The 27735-nt window shown below is 41.3% G+C and overlaps 1 long non-coding RNA gene across 2 annotated transcripts in view; it reads left to right on the forward strand.

The window, feature by feature from the left end:
• The window catches only part of LOC147916090 (uncharacterized), a 53418-nt gene extending 28375 nt beyond the window's left edge, over positions 1–25043 (forward strand). The window contains exon 5 of one of the 2 annotated variants that reach the window (XR_015553397.1): positions 24956–25043. This is a non-coding gene — a long non-coding RNA (uncharacterized LOC147916090). Of the gene's footprint in view, positions 1–759; positions 3238–24955 lie in introns of those variants that run through there. The other variant, XR_015553399.1, reaches the window with a different exon arrangement.
• The last annotated feature ends 2692 nt before the right edge of the window (positions 25044–27735 follow it).

Consider the following 27735-nt stretch of genomic DNA (forward strand, 5'->3'; position numbering starts at 1 on the left):
TATCTTCATATAATATACAATTTTATACACTATATTATTGTGTGACATGTTGTTATGGGCTAAATTGTGTCCCTCCCCAAATTTATATGTTGAAGTCCTAACCTCCAGTACCTCAGCAGGGGACTGTATTTGGAGATAGAGTCTTAAAGAGGTAATTAAGTTAAAATGAGATTCTTGGTGTGGTCCCTAATCCAAGATGACTAGCCTTATAAAAACAGAAAATTTGAACACAGACACACACAGAGGAAAGATCATGTGAAGACACAGTGAGAAGGTGGCCATCTATAAGCCAAGGAGAGAGGCCTCAGAAGAAATCAACCCTGCTGGCACCATGATCTCAGACTTCTAGGCTCCAGAATTGTGAGCAAACAAATTTCTATGTAAGCCACCCAGTCTATGGTATTTGTTATGGCAGCCTAGCAAATTAACACACATACAATTTTTTATTATGACTAGTGCTAGCATGACAATTAAAATAATAGCTTCTATGACTAGACTTCCTGGGTTCAAATTTTGGCCTCACCATTTATGAGTTTATAACACCTTGGATAGTTCTGGCTCCACTAAGATGGAGTAGCTCCATTCCTCCCCAGTCCCCCCCTTTACGTCTAAACATCTCTGGACATAATACAACAAACAAGAATAGAAAGTCTCTGAAAGGCGAAAGGAGAATGGGCTGCCTGGGACCTCGGGACTTCAGGAACGACACATGGTGGTGAGTTCCCGGGTTACTTATTGCCATCTATATGTTTTGTACAGGCACTGCAGAAGCCTCAAACCAGAACCACCAACAGGCATGGACACAAAAAGCTCCAAGAAAATCTTTTTCGCTGCAGGCAAAGGACCAGGAAGCATTCTGAAAACATCTACCCTGCTCTAGCCAAAAGCCAAACACCAATGGAAAAATGCCCCCTCGATCCTCTATCCCCTTGTTGGGTGGACACAGGCAGCATGCTTCCATAACCCCACAGGGTGGTATCAGCAGGGCTGAGTGGGAAGCTAACCTTCCATCCTGTGCATGGCAGAAGCAGACAGTGCTTCAGTTCCCCCGCCAGGTGGTGTTGGCAGGACCAAGTGGCAACTGATCTTCCATGCCCTGCCCAGTGGAACCAGGCAGTGCAAATCTGCCAGGGTAGTGTGATTGGGGCCCAGTGGTCACCTGAGTTGCCATCTTCACCAGCAGCAGTGAGACTTAAGGAGGCTGTGCACATTGGGGCTGGTCAGCACTCCGCTTTCCCCTGGGGTCAGGGGGAAGTTGCAACCCCATCCAGGAGCAACAGGACAGAATTAGGTGGTGGGGGGTAGTGCTTGTTGGCACTCCGCCTCCCTCCCTCCCCTTCCCTGATGGCAGAAGAGCCCAGTGGGGTGGGAGTTGGTGGCCCCCTTTCACCACAAAGGTGTCAGTAGGGCAGAAAGGGGACGGACTATGTACCCCCTGTCTGCAATGATGCAGCATGAATCAGTGCCCTACTCTTGCCAAGGTGGTACTGGCAGGGCCCAGAGGAACCTGAACATACACACTCATCCCACCCTTGCACTGCACCTCACCAGGGGACTGCCTACTAAACAAAGAAGATAAAATAGGATCCAGAGTCTCATAGTACAATATCCAAATTCCCAGCATGCAATAGAAAGTTACTTGTCATACCAGGAACAGAAAAACCAAAACACGAATGAGAAGAGACAATCAACAAATGCCAACACTGAGATGAATCAGATTTAGAAATGATCTGACAACAATTTTAAAGCAGTCTCATAAAAATGCTTCATCAGGAATTACGGATTCTCTTGAAACAAATGAAAAATTAGGAAATCTCAGCAAAATAAAAAATTAGAAGTTATTAAAAAAGCAACCAAATGGAAATTATAGAACTGAAAAATACAATAACCAAAGTAAAATTTCTTTGATGGGCTCAGTGGTACAATGGAGAAGACAGAATAAAATCAGTGAATTTGAGGACGTGTCAATAGAATTTAGACAGTACGAGTAACAGAGAAGACAGAAAAAAAACATTGGATAAATTAGTTAAACTGTCTGGATTTCACTTTCCTCATCTTTAAAACAAAGGTCATGATTCTAGCTATGTCAAAGGAATGTTGCAACAATTAATTGAGATGTATAGAAAAGGCTTATTTGGCAGAGAGCCAGGCACATAGTAAGTTCTCAATAAAAGTTATCTATTATAATTCTTATAATTGCCCTGTGTAGATAGCCATGTGATTTCATCTCTTTGTACAGTTAATTCAATTCAATATGTAATTCAAAATGACAAATGCTATTCTTAAGAGCTGAGGGAGACTTGAAAGTGGGGGAGGTTGGGTAGGGAAGGTTTGTTGAAGGAAAGTGTTTTTAATTAGGGCTTGGAAGAAGTCAAGGGCCTAGATGAACAGGTGGAGCACGGCACCTTCCCTGCAGAGGTAGCAGAGTGCCTAGAAATGAGAAAGACCTGCTCAGGAGCTACTTGGGCATATTACTGGAGTTCTTTTTGCCTTCTTGGGCTAATAAGGATAAAAAGAACAGTAAAGTGCCGACAGGAAGGCAGGCCTCAGCTCTAGGGGACTATTTAGGAAATGACTTTGGCGCTGAATGTGGTTCTGGTCTAGGTGATCTCATAGGAAGCAAGTTGCTATGCTAAGTACCCCTTTGATGTCGCTACTCTTTTTGTCTCCTTCCAGGCCCTAGAAATGTCTTACCCCTTTGACTTATTAAAAGCGTTCTGCTGTTGCAATATCTCCTGCATGTGCTTACATGTGCCCACGTGCACACATACACTCACACACTCACATATACACTCATACACACATTGTCATATACATACTTACATACTCACACATATACTCACATACGTTGACTCACACACCTACTTGCATAGACTTGCACATATTCACAATCACATACCCCAAAGACACTCGTCATACAATTACATACATTTGTACACACTCACACATTCATACACACACGCCACATACCATGCATATACACTCATGTGCACAACCACATACATCATGCACAACCACGTACATACACATACTCAAGTCATACATAAACACATCATACACATATGAGCAGTCACACACACGTACTCACACCTCCACCATACATATATACATAAACACACATACACAAGCATCCTTTCAAATATCCCAACATATTTATTTTCCTTATATAATAAATACGTAGACAATTTTCACAAAATAAGCTAAAAATAGATAATCTACTACTTAGTTAAGAATGAATCTCTACCAATAGTAATAAAAAGGTCATATAGTGAATTGCTTTTCTTTATATGATTTCTCAAGCTTTATTTTTGTAGGAAAGCTCTTAAGATTCTATAACTTCTCTTATTAGACAACAGAAATGGAGTGTTTCTGTTCTTGTTTTTTTTTTTTTAATTTGCTTTGGGTCACTGTAGTAACTTTTAATAATGACATACCTTCTGGCTATAAACCTTCTTAAAATAAATAAGTGCAGTTTTGTTTACTGTCTCCTTTCTATCTTCTCGGCATTTTCAATTTTATTCTATTTTCTGGAACAGCCATTTCCTTTTCAATTGGTCTTGTATGTTGTTTTTCTCAGAATCATCTTTTTGTAGTGGTTAAATTAATCTTCCAAGCCTTTGGATTTTTTATCTTTGATCTTTGGAATCTCTGAGACTTTTCTTATAATCAATTACTTGCATTTCATTCTCTTTCACCTCTACTTATTTTTATAGAAACATCCTTTTTCCTATTTTGGTATTGTCTTTAATATTACTGCACACTGCCTCTTGGTTCTGGCTGTGAATAGCCTGCACAGCCAGATAGAGAACTAAAACCCATGATAAAGAGCCTGACGTCATTTGCACAAGGTCTCTGATATACATTTGTCATGCTGTGCACCTAATGATTGTATCTATCACCAAAGCAATAAAGGGAGCATATTAAGCAAATATATTGGTGCTAAGGATGGTTGTTTAAGAGAGTATAAATAAATAAAATTTTTCTCAAATAGATAAACACCACCTGAGTTTCCATCTTACCAAAGACAATTGGGAGCCATAGTGATAACCAGGAATTGCTTCTTTATGGGTTTCTTGGTTTTTGGTTAGGCAAAGAAGGGTCTGTAATTTAGATCAGGACCATTGGCTCCATAATTGTCAAACAGGGACTCATAATGCCAGTTAAACAAGTAATATATCTCATCTGTGACCCAGGATAATATTATTTTTAGAATATTATAGAATGAGAAAGTACTTAGGTAACTAGGTATATTTAGCCTTTTTTTTTTTTAAACCTAGTCTACTAACCCAATTAGATGATTTTAGACCAGTCCAGTAGGAAAATTAGGTAAATGTGCAGTGACCCAGAAGTCAAGTTGTACTTTCCAGGTTAGGGGCGGGCAAGTGTCGGTAGTGGTTTGCTTCAGTGCTGTTTCTAGCCATCCTACTCTGTCCCCAGGTGACATGATGCAGGATGCTGCCAATTCATAGGTGCCCAGCCAGACTGGCTGGCCTGTTCCATTGCCAGAAACTAGTCCAGGCCGGTCATCCTTCAACTCAATTTTTATTTTTAGCCTTTGTGTTGGTGTCATTGGTGATTGTGGTAGAAATAGCAGTAATAGCCTTTTCTCTGGTTCCTTGCAGCGTATAAAGGTCTTCACATTAATCCTCTTCAGCTTGTAAGATAGCTTGACTCACCCTTTCCACTTAATCAACGAGAAAATGGTCTCAGAAAAGTTAGATGGGTTCAAGAACCACACACTTCCCACTCGTGACAGAAGTATTTACTGATTATCCATGTTCTCCACCACATTTACTAGCACCCTCGAGGTAAGATGGAGCATTTAAGAGCCGGTGTACAACATTGTGATCCCTCACTCAATGGATCTTTGTTGCCACAGTGATCTAGAAGCCGCATCTTGAGATGTTTGGAGCCCCAAGATGCAAGTGGACTGGATTCCTGATTCACTGCTTGAAGGGTGCTACCCTGGAGAGCTGCCAGACTTGCTGGTGATTTTCCCCTAGTGAGAAATAAACCTTTGATGTATTTAGTTACTGAGATTTTATTTATTACTTATTCTGCAACATAGCTTAGCCTATCCACTATAGTAAAATGATTCCTATTTTTATCTGAGTAGGTAGAGTTTAAAAATATGTTTTTGTATCTATCTCTACAAGGATTTTGAAAGTGAAATATTATATTTATTTCTACTAGATCAGTATAATAACAATACTGATCTTCAGATTATTTTCCACTCTTTTAGGACTATCTACCTTTCATTCAAAGCATTTATCACAACTGGGATTTTCTACGTATTTATGTAATTCTTTGATCAATGTTTGTCTAGAATTCGAGCTCTGGGAGGATACTATATTTCTAAGTCTGAATTAGGCAGTTAATGCCTATTTGTTGAATTCAGTTAAAAAATGAGTGCTGGTATCGGCAGATAAGTGCATCTTATCCCTATAGACAAGCCGCAAAGATTCTTAGAACCAGGCGAGTTAGTTGTGTGGTTTGAGTAATCCATGGCACTTGGCAAAGGAAGCTTGATTAATTCATCCTCATGATAGGAATATAGCTACCCCTGGGACAGGATGGGCCATGTCCTTGGGTCAGGGCATCCACCTTCTGGCTGTTTTGATATTGGAAATACCAACTTCAGGCTCTTTATGTTTTCATGTTAAAAATGATCTGTATTGGTGAACAGGCTTAATGCCCAGTTTATTAATACAATAAATTCTGATGGCATGCTAAACGTTGTCACCATTACTCTGGGGGCAGAGCCAATTTCATTGCATTTTATGCTTCAAGATCATAGAGAAAAATCCATGAAAGCTTTGGTTATGGTCACGCCATTACTTGTGTGAATATTAGAGTCTGACCTTTTGACACTGTAGCTATTACAGGTATTAGGTATTAGTACAGGGGCTGGCTAGGAGTTGTTTACATACATAAACACATAAACACTGGGTGAATGACACTCTTAATTAACTCTTCTATATTCAAGGCAACTGTTTACACAAGAAAAATGATCCACATTTTTGTAGGGTGGGTGCCTTTTATATCTTGGGATAGCAGATTTATGCTGATGAAGCCACTTTTCCTTAAGTTTGTCTTCTTGGGAGCTTATAGTCATTTCTGAGACAATTGACTAGGACTAGGACAGTCTGAACACAGAACTGATGACATTAACTGACAAATGAATAGATTAATGGCTCTGGCCTTATTAATGTGCTAATCATCTAAACCAAAGAGCACTGACTTCAAAGAGAACCCTTGGAACCAAAGAGCTACAGGGATAAAACACCAAACTCAAAATTAGTGTTTGTTTTCTCTAGATTCAACCAGTGAGACAAATCCTGCTCAACTGTATAAATCTGACCACCACGGGCTTAAGGACACCCATAATTAGGTAACTTAATCACTCAGTCTAATGAAGAAAATGCAACAGCACTTTGCTGATTTGGACACAGCTCTTCTTATCTGTGCCTGTGAACAGGATGTGTGATAACAAGATGTCAAAGCAATTGCTGCACTGTTTGCTGAAGGAGGGCAGTCTACTCAAAGCAGACAGTAGGAATAATCAAGGGCATGTGTGAGAGCCATGGACAGGGAGGAGGCTATGGCTGCAGACAGAGCCCGCTGACTTGTCATCTGAGATGGGGCCAGCCGCTAAGCACGTCTTACTTGTGGGCAGAATCACAGAGCCCCCAATAGTAAGTAGCCCAATGCCTTTTATGTCAAATACAGGCCAGACATCTGGAAAGGAAAGGCGAGTAGGTACAAAAGCTGATCTTTTAATCAAACTGGTAAGTTGAGGAGAGTCACTGTTGGCCAGATGTAGATCTCTCAGCTCAGAGGATGGAGCTGTTGTCCTCAAGCTCACAGGAAGCAGAGTGTCTTATGATATCCTGTTTAGGAAAACCCCTTCATCTCTGACCATGCAGGTGTTGAACCATTTATCTGGTTTCTTTCAACATTTCCTGAGCAAATCCTTTCATTTGAAGTTGTAACATGTGTCTTAGTGTTGTGAGTTACTGCAGTGAACTATTATGGAAGCAGGCATTCAGGTATTTCTGAAGTTGTAGAAAGCAGACCGCATTTCCTGCTGCTAAGTTTCAGAACTTTTCTCAGTGCACAAAGTGAGGCAAGAGTTAAATGTGAATAATTTAAAATTCATGGCTTGGGAAATAGACTCGGAATGAGGAAGATGAACAGTGTCCTGAAAAAGTAGGAGGAAGCATAGAAGTTTCCATCAAGTGTTGTGAACATTGTCAGTGGCTTGTGCAGTGAGCTGGGATAACATTGCTTGGTAGTCTATTTCTGCTCAGGCTCCGTGGTGGGAGTTATATAAGCAAAGGATGCTTTAAAAAAATTTTTTTTATTGAACTGTTCTCTTTTCTTTTCCTTCTCTTAAATTTCTTTCAAAAGAAGCCTAAGCAGCATGCCAAGCATTCAGAATAATGAAAATTTACTCTCACATGCTGATAAATGTAAAATAGCTTTTTTTTTTTTTTGCATTTGAACAAGTACATTTTCTTGTTCTGTGGAAGTTTTTGTTTTGCGGTAGTTTGTGTCACATGTCTCACAGTGGGCAAACTTTAACCAGCTTTCCATTCCTGAAAATGAGGCCTACAACATTTCTTTCAAAAATTTTCCTTTAAAGAATCTTTCTTTGTTTGGTCTCGTGGAAAGAAATGTTGGTTCTTTAAGGAAGAAAAACACTATATAAATAGCAAGTATTATTAAATCAACCCAATTCTCCACTCCGTGAGGCAGAAAACAAGCTTTCTTGAAAACCAGTGGCACAAAGTGTTTCTAGATTGAGAGGAGTTTGGGGATGGAGGAGGGGGGAAGTCACATCTCCTCACTCCTTGCCAGGACAGTGACCAGGGGATTGAATAATCTTGATAACAATCGTAAACATTTACATAGCACTTAGCTGGTGTCGGGAACTTTTCTAAACACCGCTTTCTGTATATAGCTCAAGGAATTCTCTCACATCCCTCAAAGTAGGTCTATTTTTAGCCCCTTTGGCAAATGGGAAACTGAGGTTTCCCAGAGAGATGACATGACTCAGAGATGTCAGAGATCACACAGGCAGTATGTGGCCTACTGTGGTTTTAGCTAGTTTTGCTTACAAAGACAACCACTCATTAGGTGTAATTTGTGGTCCATCAGAAAGAGACCACCCCCAATCAAAAATATTTCCATAATGCTTTCCAAGATTCTTATCTTAGTGTCTGAAGCCTGAGCGATAAAAACTTCATTTGAATTTAAGTAGTAGAGTATTAAAAGGAAAGCCTCAGTAATAGATTAATCCTATTTTCTTTCCTACATAACTGAAGGAAAGGTGTTTGGAAGGAAGGAGAAAAGAAAGGTTAATGTGTGTGTGTGTAGACTTGCAGGCTGGGGAGAGGGTGATGAGGGTGGGCAACCAATGGGCAGCAGCCTACCCTCCTGCCAGGAGAAGGGTTTAGAAAAGGCTAGAAGAAGCCAGAAGGGGCCATGGAGATGGACTTGAAGAGTCAGGCTAATCTGAGTTTGAAGCCCTCTACCACTTCCCTGGCTACTTACTTCACCTCTCTAAGCTTCAGTTTCCTCTTCTGTTACCTCTTGGGGTGGTTTTAAACATTTAATGAGGTCTCAGGGTTAACGTATTTTAACACAGACGTTAGCACAAAGTGGAGAGGCAAAGTGAAGAACACAAATTGCAGAGCCAGGCTGCCGAGGTTCAAGTCCGGGGGCCTCCCTCATTGGCTGTGTGTCTTTGGACACATTACTAAAACTCTCTGTAGTCTGGGCCCAATATAGTATCTACCTCCTAGTCTTGTCTGCGGGGATTGGTTGAGTGTATATGTGTAACGTGTTTAGAATAGTCCTTGGTACATAACGTGTGATATATAATTGCTGCTATTTTCGTAGCAAACACTCAAAACAATAGCAACTGATATGAGTAAGTAAAGTATAAATTAGCTGACTTAAAATTTTTTTTTTCTAGCATGTCCGTGCCTTGCATTGGTACCTGTTAGCCTGTAAATAAGCTCGTCTCATTGGCTTTGAGCTTCCTTATACCCACTGTGAACTCTGACTGTTGTTTTTGGTTAAATTCTTTATCTTAGCAAGCATAGGGTTGTTTCAAAAGTGAAATGCAGTGGGTAATGAGGTGAGATTTTATTCTCCCAGGCTTTGAGAAACAGTCATTGTAGGAGTGAAGGATTCCGTCTTTGTGTTTGGATTGACAACCAAACTGTGGGCGTAAATTGCCCGTGGCCTTGTTCTCCAGATTATTAGGGAAGGGCTTGTGGCCTCCTGTTTACTTCCTGAGCTGTGTGTTCCGATGTGACACTTCAGGACTGGGGGCAGCTCCAGAGTTTTGTTCTATCGACAGAAATGCAAGAACTCTAACCAGGTGGCCAAGTGTACTATTGACGTGCCCATTTACAAATATATACTTGACATTATTTTCGGGGAATATTTTTAAATGCTCTGATGCTTTGTTCTGGCCTCCATCCCAATGTGGTCTGAACGGCATTCTACACAGGGACATTGTGAACAAACATGAAATGCTGGCAATCGTATTTTTCTAGTTAGCGATTGTTTACTCATCTATCCATCCATCCACTTAAAACATATTTATTGAGCATCTATTATGTGTCAGGAATTGTTCCAGACACTAGGGATTCAGCGGTGAGCAAAACAGACACAAGTCCCTACCTTCCAGGTGCTTGCATTCTGGTGAAGTGTGAGAGATAATACTCAAGATCAGTCAAGTATGTGGCACGTTAGGAGGAGATAAAGTACTAAGGAGAAAAACAAAGCAGGGAAGGTTGATGGGGAGGTAGGGTGGCTAGGAAAGCCTTATTGAGAGGGTTGTTTGAAAAAAGACCTGAAGGAGTTTGGGAATGAGCTATGCGGCAAGAGCATTCCAGTCAGAGGGAATAGCAAATGTGATGTTGACAAGAGAGTACCTGGTACATGTAGCGTAGAACAAGGAGACCATTGTCATAGCTGGAGAGGAGTGAATGATGGGGAGGATAATTGGAAATAGCATCAGAGAACAGGGAAGAGCCAAATTATACAGGTCAGGTAAGGAATTTGGCTCCACCCAGGATGGTATGGGAAGCTATGGTACCGTCCCAGGCAGAGGAGTAACACAGCCTGATTTTCATTTTACCAAGATCACTCTGGCTGCTGGGTTGAAAATAGACTGAAGGGGTAGGGAGAGAACACCGATTGAAGCAGAGACAGCAGTTAAGTTGCTATTAAAGTGATCCAGGGGAGGGAGGACAATGACTTGGATCAGGGTGCTGGCCTGGTGATGAGAAGTGGTTGGATTCTGGAAACATCCTGAAATGTAAAATGGTATAGTCACTCTGCAAAGTGGTTCAGCGGTTTCTTAAACAAAATGAAAACAATAAATAAACAAACATAAAACCCTAAACATACACTTACCATACAACCTAGCAGCTACACTCCTGGGCAGCTAGATCTCAGAGAAATGAATACTTATGTTCACACAAAAACGCATATAGGATTATTCATAGCAGCTTTGTATGTACTGGCGAAAAACTGGAAATAACTGAGATGTCTTTCAATAAGTGAATGATAAACAACTGTGGAACATCTACACCATAGGCTACTACTCAGCAATAAAAAAGGAACAAATTCTTGATACATGCAAGGACTTCAAGGGTATTATAATGAGTGAAAAAAAGCCACTCTCCAAGGGTCACATACTATTTGACTTGGTTTATATAAAATTATCAAAATGACAAAATTAAAGAGATGGGACACAGATTAGTGATTTGTAGGGGTTAGGGCTTAGTGGGGGTAGATATGCTTATAAAGGGGTAGCACAAGGAAGTTCTTAGTGGTGATGGAATGGTTCTGTATCTTTTTTTTTTTTTGTGAGGAAGATCAGCCCTGAGCTAACATCCATGCCAATCCTCCTCTGTTTGCTGAGGAAGACCAGCCTTGAGCTAACATCTATTGCCAATCTTCCTCCTTTTTTTTTTTTTCCCTTTTTCTCCCCAAAGCCCCAGTAGATAGTTGTATATCATAGTTGCACATCCTTCTAGTTGCTGTATGTGGGACGCGGCCTCAGCATGGCCAGACAAGCGGTGCATCGGTGTGCACCCGGGATCCGACCCCGGGCCGCCAATAGCGGAGCGCGCGCACTTAACCGCTAAGCCACGGGGCCGGCCCCAGTAGTTCTGTATCTTGATTGCAGTGGTAGTTACAGGATTCTACATATATGATTAAATGACTTGGAGCTATACACACACACACCAATGTCGATTTCCTATTGTGCTGTAGTTATGTAAGATGTTAACATTGACAGAATCTGGGTGAGGGATACATGGAATCTCTGTACTATCTTTGCAACTTCCTGTGAATCTGTAATTATTTCAAAACAAAAAATTAAACAATATTGTTAGCTGACGAGGGGGTAGGGCAGAAGCATCAGGGGAGGCAGGGAATGAAGAGGACTCTATGGGTCAGGCAGAGTTGTGGCTCTTTCTTGGGGTCTTCTGCGTTCTTTAGCATCTTGACAGCATTTGTGATTCCTTTTGAATTTCTGTAGTTGCGTGAAGCTTTGAGCCCTTTAATAATAGAAGATGCTGAGGAAGACAAAAATAAGCGGAGACAACAGAATTTGCTGACAGAGTTGATGTATGGTAAGGAGAAGAAGGAGCTAAAGATGACTCCAAGAGTTTTGGCCTCAGCAACTGAAAGAATTGTGTTGCAATTAACTGTCAAAGGAGCTAATTTGGGGGTATATATTGAGGGCTCAGTTTTAGACATGATAAGATTAAGATGCCTATATGACATCTTTGGACATCATCAGCACAAAAATGGTATTTCAAACTATAAATCTAGATGAGATTGCCAAGGGGGTTAGTATAGATAGAGAAGAGACTTCAGGGCTGAACTTGGGCTACTCCAACATTCAGAGATTTGGGAGATGAGGAGGAACCAGAAAAGAAGATCAGGATGGCATGTCCAGACGGGTAGGAGAAAAACCAGGAAAGTGATGTGTCCTCAAAGCCAATGAGGGAGGTATTAGAAAAAGGTAGTTATCACTTGTCTCAAATGCTGCTGAAATGTCGATGAGACGAAGACAGATTTGACCACAGCTTTAGCCATGTGGAGGGCGCTGGGGACCTCCATGGAGTTTTGAGGGTGAAGGTATGACTGGAATGGATTCAAGTCATAACAGGAAGAGTTAAGTTGAAAACACTGCTCATGACAGCTCCTGGGGAGCCTTGCTCTGAAGGAAAGGGTAGAAGGAAAGGAGAAAATGGGGAAGTAACTGGGGAGAGGGTGGTTTTTTTTTTTTTTTTTTGGTGAGGAAGATTAGCCCTGAGCTAACATCTGTTGCCAATCCTGCTCTTTCTGCTGAGGAAGATTGGCTCTGGTCTAATATCCATGTCCATCTTCCTCTACTTTATATGGGATGCTGCCACAGCATGGCTTGACAAGCGGTGAGTTGGTCCGGGCCTGGGATCCGAACCTGCAAACCCTGGGCCGCCGAAGCGGAACCCGCAAACTTAACCGCTATGCCACAGGGCTGGTCCCTTTTTTCTTTTTTTAAGATGGGAGGGAGAGAGCATGTTGTATTCTGACGAAAGTATCCAGCATAAGAAGGAAAAATTGATGCTGCACGAGAAAGGAAGGACCAGCTGAAGAAATATCCTAGAAGAGGCAGGAAGGGTTAGGATGTAGTGCACCAGTGGAAGCGTTAGCCTTTTCCAGGAGAGAAGGAGAGTCTGAGAGTGCAGACGTAGATGGGTGGGACAGGTGCGTGGAGGTGCAAGCCCCTGGGAGTTCTCTTGGGTGGATTCCATCCCTCCAGCGAAAGAGTAAGCAAGGTCACAGGAGCTGAGCGTGAGAATGAGCAGGCAGGGCTGGAGGTTTGAGGAGAAAGGAGAACATGTGAGAGCTAGAAGAAGGAGTGTGCCAGGGGAACCTAATATGGTTCTTGGGCAGCACAAAGTGCCCAGTGGAGTGTGGCGGTGTGGTCTCAAATGCATCTTCCTTCAGCTGCAGCATGTGTGTGGAAGGCAATGGGACCTCGCTACCATTACTTCGGTGTATCACTGCAAGAGCTGTACTTCCTATTTAGTCAATGATTTTGCAATTCATGCACCCCTATAACCTCAAGTCTCTTTTAACCCTTTGAGTTGAGAGGTTATGCTTGAAATTGTAGATTTTGGAAGAAAGAACAAGAAGAGAGGAGATGTCTCATGAGAGGAGGTATGGAAGTCAGAGTCAGGAGAACAGCAAATAGGAGAGTTGCTTATTTCATCAGTTAAGGAACTAGTGAAAGGGTTTTAAGTTACTGACATGCAAACAATGACAGTTTTACCTAAATGGAATAGTCAGGATATTTTTACTTGTGTAGCTTTCATTCAAACAAATATTTACTGAGAATTCAGGCACTGTGCTGTGTCCCAGGGATGTGAAAGCAGATGAGCTCTAGGTGCTGTGGAAGCAGAGATGCAAAAAGTGTGGTAAGTACAAGGATGCAAGGATAGAAATATAGATTTGGGAACCAGCAAGGGAGGCATTTGAATCCCATCTGGGCAGTGGGTGGGAGTGATTCAGAAAAATGCTGAGCTAGGGATGCTGGAGTTGAGATTTACAGGAGGAGAGGGGGACAGCCAGGTGATGTGGATGGGGCAGGGGAAGAAAGGCATTTCATGCAGAAGGTGAGAGCAAAGGTGAAAGGGTAGAAAGGAAGAGAGGCAAGGAGATAAGGGCTCCAAGGGAGAGTCTATAGGGCTAGTGGTCAAAGGGCCTAGACGGAAAGGACTAGAACAGAGAGGAACTCAGAGGGGTGAATAAGGGAGAGAGGAGGTGGCTGGGAAGGGCTTTGACCCTGGGAACCTGCATTTTATTGCAAAAGCCATGTTAGTGCTGCATCTTCTTGCAAGGCTGCTGGGACCTAGAGGGGAAGAGGAACTGACCAAGGAGGAAATAAAGAGGGGAGAGGGGAGGGAAGAATGTCAGCTTACTGGTAGGCGCTGCGGGGCTAGTCCCCAGTGAGCAAGGCCCAGCGCTGAGCCCGCCTTTCCCTGCCCCTAAACCCAGATCAGAGTTTGTACAACTTGTCAGGAAGCCAGAGTGTCGTGGAAAAGCACTGGACTAGACATCAGGAGACTTGGGTTGTTGTCTCTGATGTGAACTCTGTGGCTGACTCATTTACCTCTGGGCCCCACTTCCCTCATCTGTGAAACCAGGAGCTCAGATGAGTCATTCCTAAAGAATGCTCTCTTGTACTCTATGTTAAAACTTAGTGACTTCAAGGGTATCATATTTCATTCCCCACTCAACACTGCAGTGTTAGGCCTCTTTCATGCTTGTGAACTATTCTAATTCAGGCCTCTGGTGTAGTGCATGTGTGACCTATCTTCATTTGTCCTCGTATTCTGCTGTCACTTAGCGACGCTGGTTGCCATAGATGATTTGGCAGTTTCACAGAGAGGATGAGGGACTGTCAAATTTGTGGGCGCCTGCTTTTAGAGGAGTGAGAAATGTGCGTAATAACGATGGAGATGATGAAGAAGAAGATAATAATGATGACAATGATGATGAAGAAGATAGTGGTCAAGATGATGGAGATAGAATGATGATGGTGATTCTAACAGCTAATCGTTATTGATCACCTATATTTTTATATATATTATCACATTTAATCCTCACAACAAACCTTCGGTGTAAGCATTTCCACTATCTGCATTTAGCAGGTGAGGAAATTGAGGCACAGAGAAGTAAGGTAACTTTATCAAAGTCACACAGCATTTTAACCTATGTAGTCTGACCATGGGCCTACACTTCAGCACCACAGTAGGCTGTCCCTATGTTCAGGAATGGCAGCTCTGTGTGGAGACCCAGAGCTCACTTTGAGGGTGCGAGTAGAGGAGGGCAAGGGGAAAGGAAAGCGAAGGTTAAGGAGCACATTGTTGTTGCAGTTCCGTGGTAGGCTCCCAAATATCTCATGCTGCTTGGAGTTATCCTTTCTGTAGATTGACTCTCAAAAATCTTTTAAAGGTATTTATGCGTTGCAAGATGAAAAGTGTTGCTATACCAGCAACAGAATGACTCTCCAGGAGATGAGGCTCTTCCCTCCGTTAAAATGGCGGAGGGAGGTGGAAGCTGCACCTCATCGTCCTTCACTTCCCGAGCTCTGGAGGGCACCTCCTTGTTGCTTCAGCCTCCACTAGCCAGACAAGAAACTCACCAGGCCATGACGTTTTGTCATGTGGGTCTATTCACAGAAAGGTAACATGTTATCTGGAAGCAATAATCCACTGATTCTGTAACCACTCATGTCGTACAAGGGCGATGGAATAAACTGCATTTCTGCCATACTTGACAGTTTGCAAAGTGCTCTCACATTATAATTATAGTTAACATTTACTGAGACGCACTATGTGCCAGGTACTATGCTAGGCAGTTTTACATGTGTTATTTCTCTTAATCCTCACAACAACCCTTTGAGGTTTGTTTCCTTCTTATCTCCATTTTATAAATGAGGAGACTGAGACACAAGAGTTAAGTGGGTTGTTTAAAGTCACATGGCCGGCTAGTATACCAGGAATTTGACTGAGGCCAAAATGACCCACTATAAAGCAGAACCAGATTTCCTGTTTATTATGAGGAAATTTCCTTTGTATGTCAAATTCAAGATGTGGCAACAAGGGCTGTTTTAAGTTTTCGGTTTTCCCGGTGACTCTAACTGTAACTTGAGTGATGAAGAACTTTTTCGTTCATCAGAAATCAAAACCTCCTCAATTCAATAAGAAATCTTTAATAATTTTCAGGTCTTTTCCCTACCATGCTGTGAGCCATTTCTGTAAATAATGTTCTCTTCATTGCAAAAGTCCTACAAAAGAGGTCAATGGGTGAAGGAAAGAAATGACACATTTTCAAAAATCTGCTTTCCTCTTTCAAGTTCTTTTCTGGCCACTTCTTTTTCCTGTTGTGTAATCAGGCAATTCTCAGTCTGATGAGGTAAGTCTGCATCCTCTTGCTATAGATTTTTGGTGGTTGGCCTTTGTTGACATTTTGGGGCTGAAATTAGACCAAGAACCCACTGGACGGCTTTAGGCTCTGCTAGGCACTTAGTGTACCCTTGATGCTCGGTAAATATTAATTACCGATGATGATATCAAGGCTGATAAAGTCAGCCTTTCAGGCTATTCTGCCTCCCTCTTAGGAGAGGGAACAGACCAGCATGAAGCAGAAATGGTGGCCACTTCCCTGTTTATCACAAGGCTCCCTGGGTGCTGTCTGCAGTGTCCATGACTATTTGAATAATCTGTTGCGCTAAGAATAGAGGAACTAATTTAATTTCTATAGGCTACTAGGATCTGCAGTAACTTATTTTATGATGCTACAGTTGTTTGCAATTGTCTTGCTAGAGAATAAGTATTTGGAAAATTTAATCCCTTGGGGTGATGCTGTTTTTCATATCTTGTTTTTCACTCTTCTGAATGGCATTCCTCTCCCTTAGCCTCCAGAACTCTGTACGAAGCCTCTGTGCATAAAAGTGATGGCGACTGCAGGGAAGTGAGTGCTCTACACGCTTTTCCTCTTGTTTTGTTTTTGGTGATCTCTGTCTCCTGACTTGCCCTGTGGCTTCAGTGACCCATTTCATGCGGCTTCTGAGCATGGGATGTATCTTCCTATATCTGTGTTTTCTCACTGTTGTAATTTCTGTTTCAAAAACAGTAGGGAAGAGCTTTATTCTAAGCTATTCATTTATCTCTAAGCTAAGAGTAAGCTTAGAGATCAAATGAACACATTTTCTGGCATGTATAGATGTGGATAGGCTATACATGCCCAATTCTTAAGTAAAATGATATCAATCTAGGAATCTCTGAATGATTTATAAATATTTAAGAATGCCTTGTTTGGATATTCAAGAGTCACAGCCTAAAAGTATGTGACAGGTGGATTTTGTGACTGTATCAATCGTTCAACTCTTTTGGTGAGGTGAGGGGATTCCGTAATGATCTATGCAAGGGTGCAGGGAATGAGAGCCCACTGTCTGTGTTCAGATAGGGTGTTGTGCTCTAGAAAGGAGAGATCTGCCTCTGGGATCTGGGTTAGCTGAGAAGCCTGTGGGGCTTTGGAATCTTTCACTGATGTTTGGGATGGGACCATGGGAGGAGGGTGACTTTGTACTTACAGAGGATGGATCAGTTCCCAGGCTAAGTGACCCAGAGAACAGGGCATAGTGCTTGGAGCGTCCTGGTGGGGAGTCCAGGCTTCTTGGAATCTGTGGTGGTTAATTTTATGTGTTAACTTGGCTAGGCTATGGTGCCCAGTTGTTTGGTCAAACACGAGTCCAGATGGTGCTGTGAAGGTATTTTTTAGATGTGATTAACATTTAAATCATCACATTTTGAGTAAAGCAGTTTACCCTCCATGATGTGCATGGCCCTCATCCAATCAGTTGAAGGCCTTTAGAGAAAAGACTGAGGTCTCTGGAAGAGGAAGGAATTCTGCTTCCAATCTGCCTTTGGGCTCAAGACTGCAACATCAACTCCTGCTAGAATTTCCAGCCTGCCGGTCTGCCCTGCAGAATTTGGACTTGCCAGTTTCTACAATCACTTGAGCCAATTACTTAGAATAAATCTCTCTCTCTATTCATATCCTATTGGTTCTTTTTCTCTGGAGAGCCCTGACTAATACAGGACCCCACTGGATCCTGGGTTGAGACTTCAGCATATGTTCTTGGGACTGCTGGAGGAAACTCCGCTCGGAGCTGTTGGCAGCCATGGGGATTCCAAGTGTGGCTGCCCTTCCAGGGTGGCCTCAAGTCCCCAAATCACTCAGGCTGCCCTGTGGTTTGGACTTCAGTGTCAGCCAATTGTGGTAGCTAATGCCCCTTTGTCTTCCAAGTCTCATGGGTGACAGATGGGTTGTTTATATTTGCAGAATGTATTTAATTAGCCTACTCTGAGTATATGACAATGTCTCTGCATCTCTGTTTCCTGTCTCTGAAGGATTAGTGGCTGTCCTGACAAAGGTGGAGAGTTTCTTTAGTAGGTAGCAGTGAAGATGTGGCAGGCAAAATAGGACATTTCAAGATCTGAAGGTGTAGTTTACTTTTTGGGGGACAGGAAGGATGGGGTGTTATTGCAGATGGAAAATGTGAGTTTTAATAAGTTAACCAATTAAATTAGGATGAAGTGGGGCCAGTAAGGAGAGAGGTGAAGACTCAAGAACTAAGCCAGGGTGAAGGTGGGGGACAGCTTCAAATAACGAGGCGGGAGGGTGATATCAGGCACGGAGGTCAAGTGAAGGCTGACTCCACGACATTTTATCCACCATATGCACTGAGGTGTGCGCGGCGGGCCTGCAAAGCTACAACAGGTGATTGAAGTTTATATAAATGAGATTGAATCCTTTTCATTTTCCCCCCACGGGCTGTTTCCTCTTCACCTTTTACAGGTTTTCATTTAGTCAACTTGTTGGCTTATCTTTACATTTTGGCAGAAGTTTCACCTGACAACAACTTCCATAAATGCAAATTTAGCCAGATAATTTGGAGGTGCTGGGATATGTGTGTGTTGCATGCTTTTAAAGCCTCGTAAATGCAGGGCTGGAAAATGAACTGCCCATAAGCACGGCAGATTTACCTTGTGGCGCCACGGGAAATTTGTGTCTTGGCATCAACTCAGTTGAATGCAATTGTTCCCTTACTCTAGATAGACATTGCAGTATTATGTTAGAGATTAGTTAGAATGATTCTTGTATGTCCCTCAGATATTTTTATGATATGTAAATGAGGGACACATTCCAGGTCATTCTCATTATATTTACAGTTGAATTTTCAGTCTAGCTTCCTTTACAAGAGCAAAGTTACATGGATTATATCAAAACTCTCATCAGTGGCATATAGAGGAAGGGGCATCTGGGGAGTTTGTGTGGGGCCAGAAAAGATGCTGGAATAGATGATTCCACCTGCTCAAGTCTATTTGAAAGGATGGTGTTAGGGAGCTGCAAATGTTGATAGGTGTGGGGTCTTTGCCTGCTTGGGAGATACATGGGGGTACTGAGTGGTGACAGAAAGGACTGTACATGATGTCGTCTCTGTTGCTTCATAAGAAGAGCAGATGCACATGTGACAAGCCCATTTGATCTATCAGACAACACGTCACCCAGTTATTTTGTCATTTTTGTCTGAGCTGTATGGTGTACATTAAATTTTCTGGGATCTGGATTATAAATATGACTACACTGTAGTCATTCTCGTGCCAGCTAACAAGCTAGTATAATAAGCTACTTGAGATATCCCAACTTTTACACCCAAATCACAGGGCAACTTTGTCAATGGAAATAGAGACCTAGTTTCACCCTGAAAGGACAGGCATATAGAGGAGCCCTGTTGTGGCCCATCAATCCAGCTTCAAGCTTAATCTAGACATCAGATTAGTTCACATGGTTAAAGATTGGCCCTCGGACTCAGGAGGGTCTCTAGAAGTTAACTCTCTTAGGTTAGTTGGAGCCAATTGAAATTCCATGGGAAGTTTTGAAAACCCCTGCTCCTCGGGTACTAAAATCTGTATTGCATAGGATTACATCTGGCTGCATATGACAGAGAACTGAAATTAAAGTTGTTTAAACACACATGGTGTTTTCCCTCATGTAAAATAGTTAAGAGGGAGGTGTTCCATGGCTGGTACGGTGTATCCCAAAGTCATCAGGGGCCCGGGCCCCTTCCTGCTCTCTGCTCCACAATTCCTAAGGTGCAGCCTTTATTCACATAGTCCCAAAGAGCTGTCACTGCTTTAGCCATCACTTCCATGTTTTAGGCAGTGGGATGGAGGAAGAGTAAAAAAGGATACACTGCTTCCCTCTAAGGACATTGCTCAGAAGTGAGACACAGCACCTCTGCCTACACACCATTGTCTAGAACTTAATCACCTGAGCATGCTGAGCTGCAAGGGAGCTGGAAAATACACTCTTTATTCCTGGTGGCCAGGGGCCCAGCTAACCATCAGTGCCCAGTCACTAAGGAAGCCGGGGAGAATGGATATCTTAGATAGCTAGCAGTCCCTTCCTCCCTTCCACCACATGTTCCTTGGTAGCATTTAAATTTACACATTTTTTAAAATGTAAGAATTATTGAATGTCTACCCTGTACCAGGATGGGGTTGGTTCCTATGGAGGAATTAAATATGACCAAGACAGGAGGCTAAACAAGGTCGTAGAAACAAAGATGCCCTGGGTTGTGAGACACGGCATCATTTTTTGTACCATTAAGGAAGAGAACTGCTGCCAGTTACAACTGTAATAAGCCTTTGTTGTTAGATACGCTAATGAATTCAGAGATGTTTAAATGTGAAAAAATATGCCTCTTAGAGGTTTATTTATCTTTCTAAACCTCAGTACTCCTGTCTGTAAAATGAGGGTAATAATAGTTCCTAACTCATAGCATTGCAAAAGGATTAAATGAGATAACTCACACAAAGCTCATAGCCCAATGTCAGACATACAGTGAGTGCTCATCAAATGCTGGCTTGTAGTGGTTTTAAGTAAAAATTCCTATCCTCAAAATAGCTTAGTGGGAGACACAGCTAATGTAAGAGAGCCAACAAAATGGAGAGATGATTGGGAAAATTCCTCAGCCTATGTGTTCCAAGTGTGAAACTGGTGTTGGGTGTGGGCTGCTTCTCCAATTACACAGACAGGCATGCTTTGTTTAAAAGAGGTCAGTTGGAAGAGTTCTTTTAAAATAGTTCTAGGATAGCTAACATGTGTGATAAATATGATCCCTATTTATATGTCTGAAGAAAATCTCCTTAAGTAGCAGAGGAGAGATATTAACCATTCAGACAATTCCATTGCATTATGTCTATCTGATGCCCCTCATCTGCCTGGGGTGGACCCATTTGGGAAGGCTGACTCCTGCAAGGACCTTCAGAGTCATTGGAAAGACCTGCCTGTGGCTGAGGGAGTTAGACGTTCCCTTTGATAGGAGATTTACAGAGCATGTTCTTCTGGAAAGTTCTCACATTTTCACCTATGACTGGACAGATAAGTTCCCAAGTGGAATTGTTTCTCGGAGGCAAAAATCCGACGCATAGGGAGAAACTCCCATTTGTTTTCAAGGAAATGTTGATTGTTATAAAGGAATGAAATCATCCCCCTGGAAAAAAGCTACTTACAATAGGTTTTATGGTTCTTTGGGAAAGAATACTTGCCCAGTGCATTTTCTTTGCTGTGTTTGATTTAGAGCAGGCAGCCTCTATCTCAAGTGTGTTTATTCCTTTTGGTTAAGTGGCGCCTGTGACATTTACGGCCTAGAAGAGCAAAGCATATCTATTATGTCTTAAAGAAACGAACCAACCTGAAGCTCACAAAGTTATCTCTTGAGATTTTTTGGTTTCTTAAAGTACCTCATATATCATATTGTATAGTTTAAGTTTGAGACAAAAAAGTTGAAAATTCTAGATTTTTAACTATATATCTCAAAATAGCATTTTATTGTATTTAGGGAAAATTTTTTAATGGATTAGTCTTGCTTAATAATGTCTTTATTTCTCAGTTTTACATTACTTAAGGGCCAACTTTGGTATATTGTTACCTATAATAATATTTATACAAAATATTTCCATTTGTATCTGTAAAACCTGAATATTTCCTACATTTCACCAGCTTGTGGAAGTCACCTGGTTGAGGTGACTTGCACAGTAGTAGTCCTCTCGTCCCATGGATCAACAGCCACTTCTTGTGAGAGGCAGGCTCTGATTTGTCATGGTTACTGTGTTACTCAGAGAATCCTCCAGAAGACAGAGGAGGAGAGGGCCTCTTGTAATAGAGTCGCTGCCTGGGGGAGCCGCTGTCCCTGTGCTCTGGCTGCTGCTGATGCCTTCACGGAAGCCAGCTGTCTTGGCCTCTCTGGTCCTAGAGTGGCTCCTGCTACTCTTCTTGGCATGCATGACTTGCCCTTGACCTCTAATGACCCAGAGTGTTTATCCTCTGAGTTACCATGGCCTGGAATTCTGCCCCCTGACCTGTTGTGCTCAGCTCCCTATTTGGTCAACAAGAAAATGCCTTCCTCTCCTTCTAGAGCCCAACTCTTTCTTTCTTGGGCATGTGGGTGGGTGGGAGATGCCTCATAGAACAGACTCCGAGAGAGATACAGCTGTACCAATTATATTACCAAACTCTCCAGTGGCAAAATTCGCACAGCAGAGTGGCTTCAAGTCTTAGAGATACAGCTCTGCATATTTAAAAAAGTGTTTTTACATTTTTCTCTCTTTTTTAAGGGGTGCCTAGATAGTCCAGCCCCCAACATTTTGAGGCCTGAGGAAGAGTAAAAATGGAAGCCAACATAGAAGTCTAAATACTTAAGAGTATAAATCAAGTGAACATATTGTTACATAAAATATATCTTATCCCCCTATCGTGACAAATATCCTTTCATTATAACAAAATTTTTACCTTTTAAATTTCAGCCTTTTTACTTTTATGAACTCCATTTTATATTTTCTATCATAATTTCAGCTTGTTCTCAACCTTGAAGATCTAAAGTATGAAAAAATAAAATGTAACTTTAGAGTGTATGAAATTTGAACACATTTAAAAAATATATAAATTAAAATAAATGTAAACATTGAAAAATAAAATCTCATGTTTTCAAAAAGGTTATTTTTTCTTCTGAAATGTTAAAAAAGATCTTTGAAATTAAGAAGTAAAATTCAAATTGGAATTAATGAATAGCATAAATTTCAATCAATTTTTAAATAGAGCTGGCATTTTAATTTTCTGATTATAAATTAAATCATTTAATTATATCTATAAAAATAAATCCATTACTACTTCTAGTGTTCAATATCCATCTAGATGGCAATGTAAAGAAGTGATGTTTTGCTTTAGGCATATGTTATGTCTTGATCTTTATGTATAGTTTCAAAGTATAAACTTATATATGTATAATTTAAGAGTAACACAAATGATTTAATATTGAAGAATGTTCCTCATCTTCCACATGCAACTGTTGTGAACGGTGTGCTAATTTCTGGAGCTCCAGAACCCCAATTTGGAACATGAAGAAAAGGAAGACAAAGGATGCTCAGTAGTAATGGGAAACGATACTTCATTATGCAAAAGAATCCATTACATTCATAATATTGGAGAGGATTATGGCACATTATTTAATTTGTTTTTCCCTTACTTAGGAGCTTTTAGCTGCTCGAAGGCTCCCTGCACTCTGACAGGTTGTCAGTCTCTGAAGTTGGCAGTGGCAAAGGGCACAAACCTTCATGGCACTGGATACAGTTGTCATTTCTTCCCAAGACAGGGCCAGAGATGTGAAGAGTTTCCCTGGGTCTTGGATGGCATTAGTCATGAGAGCAGTTATTTAGGATTATGGATTGTGCTGAAATTCTGAGTCTTAGATCCCAAGAGATGGAGATGCCCAAGTGTGCTTTAGTGAATTCCTTTAGCTTGCACTTAAGGGCTGAGACATCACCAGAGACTGAGTTTTGAAGGGTGGGCGTCTGTGCATCACTTTGCACTGTACCTGCCAGGGCTTTGCCTGTGGATACTCAGGTCTTGTGCTACTTTTCACCCCCCATGACAGATTCTCTCTTCATTTACAATGCTTTTCTCTGAGGACCTGGCTGTCCTTCCCTGACATCTTGCTTCCTCTTGGCTTTCCCAGCAGACATATTTCTAATGTATCTGAATGTCATCGTTGTCACAGTTCAATTCCTTTCCGGTGGACATGTGGCTAGAAACTTTTTGCATGTTCCTGAACATCCTGTGACAGTGAAAGACTCTTTTTCCTAGGGTCTTAGGGAAGATCCCAAGTACTTCCAGGAGTGATGCCTAAATCCACATGTTGGTCCAACACAATCTCTGTTCCAGCCTGCAAAAGCATCCTGTTACATTTAAATTATTGTCTTTCTAAATAGTCTCTTCTTAACACTGGTGGTCTGAACAATGATGAGATGTTCCAGATATTTAATGTGCTTTGAAGATAAGCATGATATTGTTGAGAAAGCTTAATTGCTCTAGTCCATGGTTCTGCTATCAATCTTACTTCCTCATAAGAGGTTGTCACCATCCAGGCATAAAAATAGAGACCATTTCTCCTTCTTGGGCAATACATTGGAGCTTCTAGTCTTTGGCTTCTCTGAGAAGGTCACTTTCCCCAGTTTGTCTATAGCCATGCTGGACACAGCCCACACAGATAATTTATAATAAAAGTAGAGAATTTAGGGGCTTAGATTATTTATAGCCGAGATCAAGCATTTAAACTTCTAGGTGTCAATCATCAGTTCTGTGTCTCTCATCAGTTCTAAATTCTTTAATCCTAGTTCTTGTTCAGCCACCTTTTTGCTTCAGAACGATAGGTCAGTCGTTTTGACACCAGTACCGTCTTTTCAGTTCCTCTCTCTTTTTTTTTTTTAAAGATTTTATTTATTTATTTATTTCCCCCCTAAAGCCCCAATAGATAGTTGTGTGTCATAGTTGCATATCCTTCTAGTTGCTGTATGTGGGACGCGGCCTCAGCATGGCCGGAGAAGCAGTGTGTTGGTGCGCGCCCGGGATCCGAACCCGGGCTGCCAGCAGCGGAGCGCGGGCACTTAACTGCTAAGCCACGGGGCTGGCCCTCAGTTCCTCTCTTGTGTTAATTCCATATCCTCCAGTGACCCTTCTTCCCTTTCACTTTCTCCATCCTCCGTATTGGAATTTGCATGGTGGTTAAGGGCAGGCCTTGAATCCCAGCTCCATCACTTGCTAAATGTGACTTTGGGAAAATTACCCAACCTCTCTGTGTCTGTTTCCCCATTTATAAAATGAAGATTATAATGCCTACCTCATAGGATGGTGGGAAGTATTAAATGAGATAATGCAGACAAAGCACTTGGCAGAGATCTGACATATGAAAAATATCAGTAAATAGTATCTATTGCTATTTGCCTTCCCTTTTATTTGTTTTCAGGTTGTTTCACAGCTTTACCTGGACTTTGGCTCAATTGAAAGAGGAAAATCAAAGGGGAATTTCAAAGCTAAACAACAGAAACAACAGTTTTACAGTAACCTGCAGGATATTATTTGAACACAGAAAAATAGAGTGCCTCCTCAAAGATATAATGCCTTAAGAAAGAAGGGGACACTTTCATGGATGTTACCACACTTTAATGAAATAAATACTGTCCTTCTTTTCAGGTATGGGTTTTTGGCACTATTTCCATTTCAAATGAATTGAAGTTAAGTAATTAATAGAACATTATCTGTACATAAAATACTGACAAGCAAATCCCCCCGAACCCCCAAAACAGAAAAATTCAAACTCAGCCCATCTAGCCCTCATGCTCTCTTATTCCCTTCTCCCCTGCACCCCAACTATTATTAGGCTGGACAGTAAGGGCAGGCAGCCGGTGTGAGGAACTTGCGCTGTTAACACGTGATTTCTTCAGTAAAAGAGGTAGTACTTTGGTTATGAGGAAGCACTGCTTCAGGTCCTGTATGTAGTCTACTACCAAAAATAAAACAATAAAAAAGGAATCTGTTCAGTCAAGGAAATAGAACTTGAGATAAATGAGGGAAAAAAACAAAAAACAAAAAACATCTATTCAGAGCATTCGATTCCCTAAAGAGCAGAAAAATGACCCCTTCCTAGGACTGAAATCACTGAAACTCTCTTTTAACATGTTAATTGGCTTTCTCTGTTTGCTTCCTCCTAGGTTTACTTGGTGTTCCTGAAAATTCTCAGAGCTTCCCTCCCTCATGCCTGTAATCTTGCTGTTCCTGGGCTGGAGTCCCCTCTCTCTACCTCTCCAGGATCTTGCTGGCATTTCTGTTCCTCCTGAGACCTCCTTCCCTCTTGCCTGCCTTTTCACGGCTCTTGAAATGGTTTTAGTTAAATTTTAAACTGTGTAGAAGCAAGGACCATGTCTTTTTTTTTTTTTTTTTTTTTTTTTTTAAATTTTTTGTTTATTGCAGTAACATTGGTTTATAACATTGTAAAAATTTCAGGTGTACATCATTGTACTTCTATTTCTGCATAGATTACATCATGTTCACCACCAAAATACTAATTACAACCCATCACCACACACATGTACCCAATTATCCCTGTCACCCTCCTCCCTCCCCCTTCCCTCTGGTAACCACCAATCCAATCTCTGTCCCTATGTGTTTGTTTATTGTTGTTATTATCTACTACTTAATGAAGGAAATCATACGGTATTTGACCTTCTCCCTCTGACTTATTTCACTTTGCATCATGCCCTCAATGTCCATCCATGTTGTCACAAATGGCTGGATTTCATCGTTTCTTATGGCTGAGTAGTATTCCATTGTGTATATATACCACAGCTTTTTTATCCATTCGTCCCTTGATGGGCACTTAGGTTGCTTCCAAGTCTTGGCTATCGTGAATAAGGCTGCAATGAACACAGGGGTGCATGTACCTTTGCAAATTGGTGTTTTCAAGTTGTTTGGATAAATACCCAACAGTGGAATAGCTGGATCATATGGTAGTTCTATCCTTGCTTTTTTGAGGAATCTCCATACTGTTTTCCATAGTGGCTGCACCAGTTTGCACTCCCACCAGCAGTGTATGAGAGTTCCCTTCTCTCCACAACCTCTCCAACACATGTTGTTTCCTGTCTTGTTAATTATAGCCATTCTGACGGGCGTGAGGTGATATCTCATTGTAGTTTTGATTTGCATTTCCCTGATAGTTAGTGATTTTGAACATCTTTTCATGTGTCTGTTGGCCATCTGTATATCTTCTTTGGAGAAATGTCTGTTCAGGTCTTTTGCCCATTTTTTAATTGGGTTGGTAGTTTTTTTGTTGTTGAGATGCATGAGTTCTTTATATATTTTGGAGATTAAGCCCTTATCAGATGTATGGTTTGCAAATATCTTCTCCCAATTGTTAGGTTGTCTTTTCGTTTTGTTGATGGTTTCCTTTGCTGTGCAGAAGGTTTTAGTTTGATGTAGTCCCATTTGTTTATTTTTTCTATTGTTTCTCTTGCCCGGTCAGATGTGGTGTTTGAAAAGATGTTGCTAAGACTGATGTCGAAGAGCGTACTGCCTATGTTTTCTTCTAGAAGTTTCACAGTTTCAGGTCTTACATTCAAGTCTTTAATCCATTTCGAGTTAATTTTTGTGTATGGTGTAAGGTAAGAGTCTACTTTCATTTTTTTGCATATGGCTATCCAGTTTTCCCAACACCATTTGTTGAAGAGACTTTCTTTTCCCCATTGTATGTTCTTGGCTCCTTTGTCAAAGATTAGCTGTCCATAGATGTGTGGGTTTATTTCTGGGCTTTCGATTCTATTCCATTGCTCTGTGTGTCTGTTTTTGTGCCAGTACCATGCTGTTTTGGTTACTATAACTTTGTAGTATATTTTGAAATCAGGGAGTGTGATACCTCCAGCTTTGTTCTTTTTTCTCAGGATTCCTTTAGCTATTCGGGGTCTTTTGTTGTTCCATATAAATTTTAGGATTCTTTGTTCTATTTCTGTGAAAAATGTTGTTGGAACTTTGATAGGGATTGCATTGAATCTATAGATGGCTTTAGGAAGTATGGACATCTTAACTATGTTAATTCTTCCAATCCAAGAGCACGGAATATCTTTCCATTTCTTTGTGTCTTCTTCAATTTCTTTCAGAAATGTTTTATAGTTTTCGGTGTACAGATCTTCCACCTCTTTGGTTAAGTTTATTCCTAGGTATTTAATTCTTTTTGTTGCAATTGTAAATGGGATG

The sequence above is a fragment of the Ceratotherium simum genome, chromosome 10 (assembly GCF_057802395.1).
Source record: "Ceratotherium simum simum isolate JZ-2026a chromosome 10, ASM5780239v1, whole genome shotgun sequence".
In the NCBI taxonomy this organism is placed as follows: Eukaryota; Metazoa; Chordata; class Mammalia; order Perissodactyla; family Rhinocerotidae; genus Ceratotherium; species Ceratotherium simum.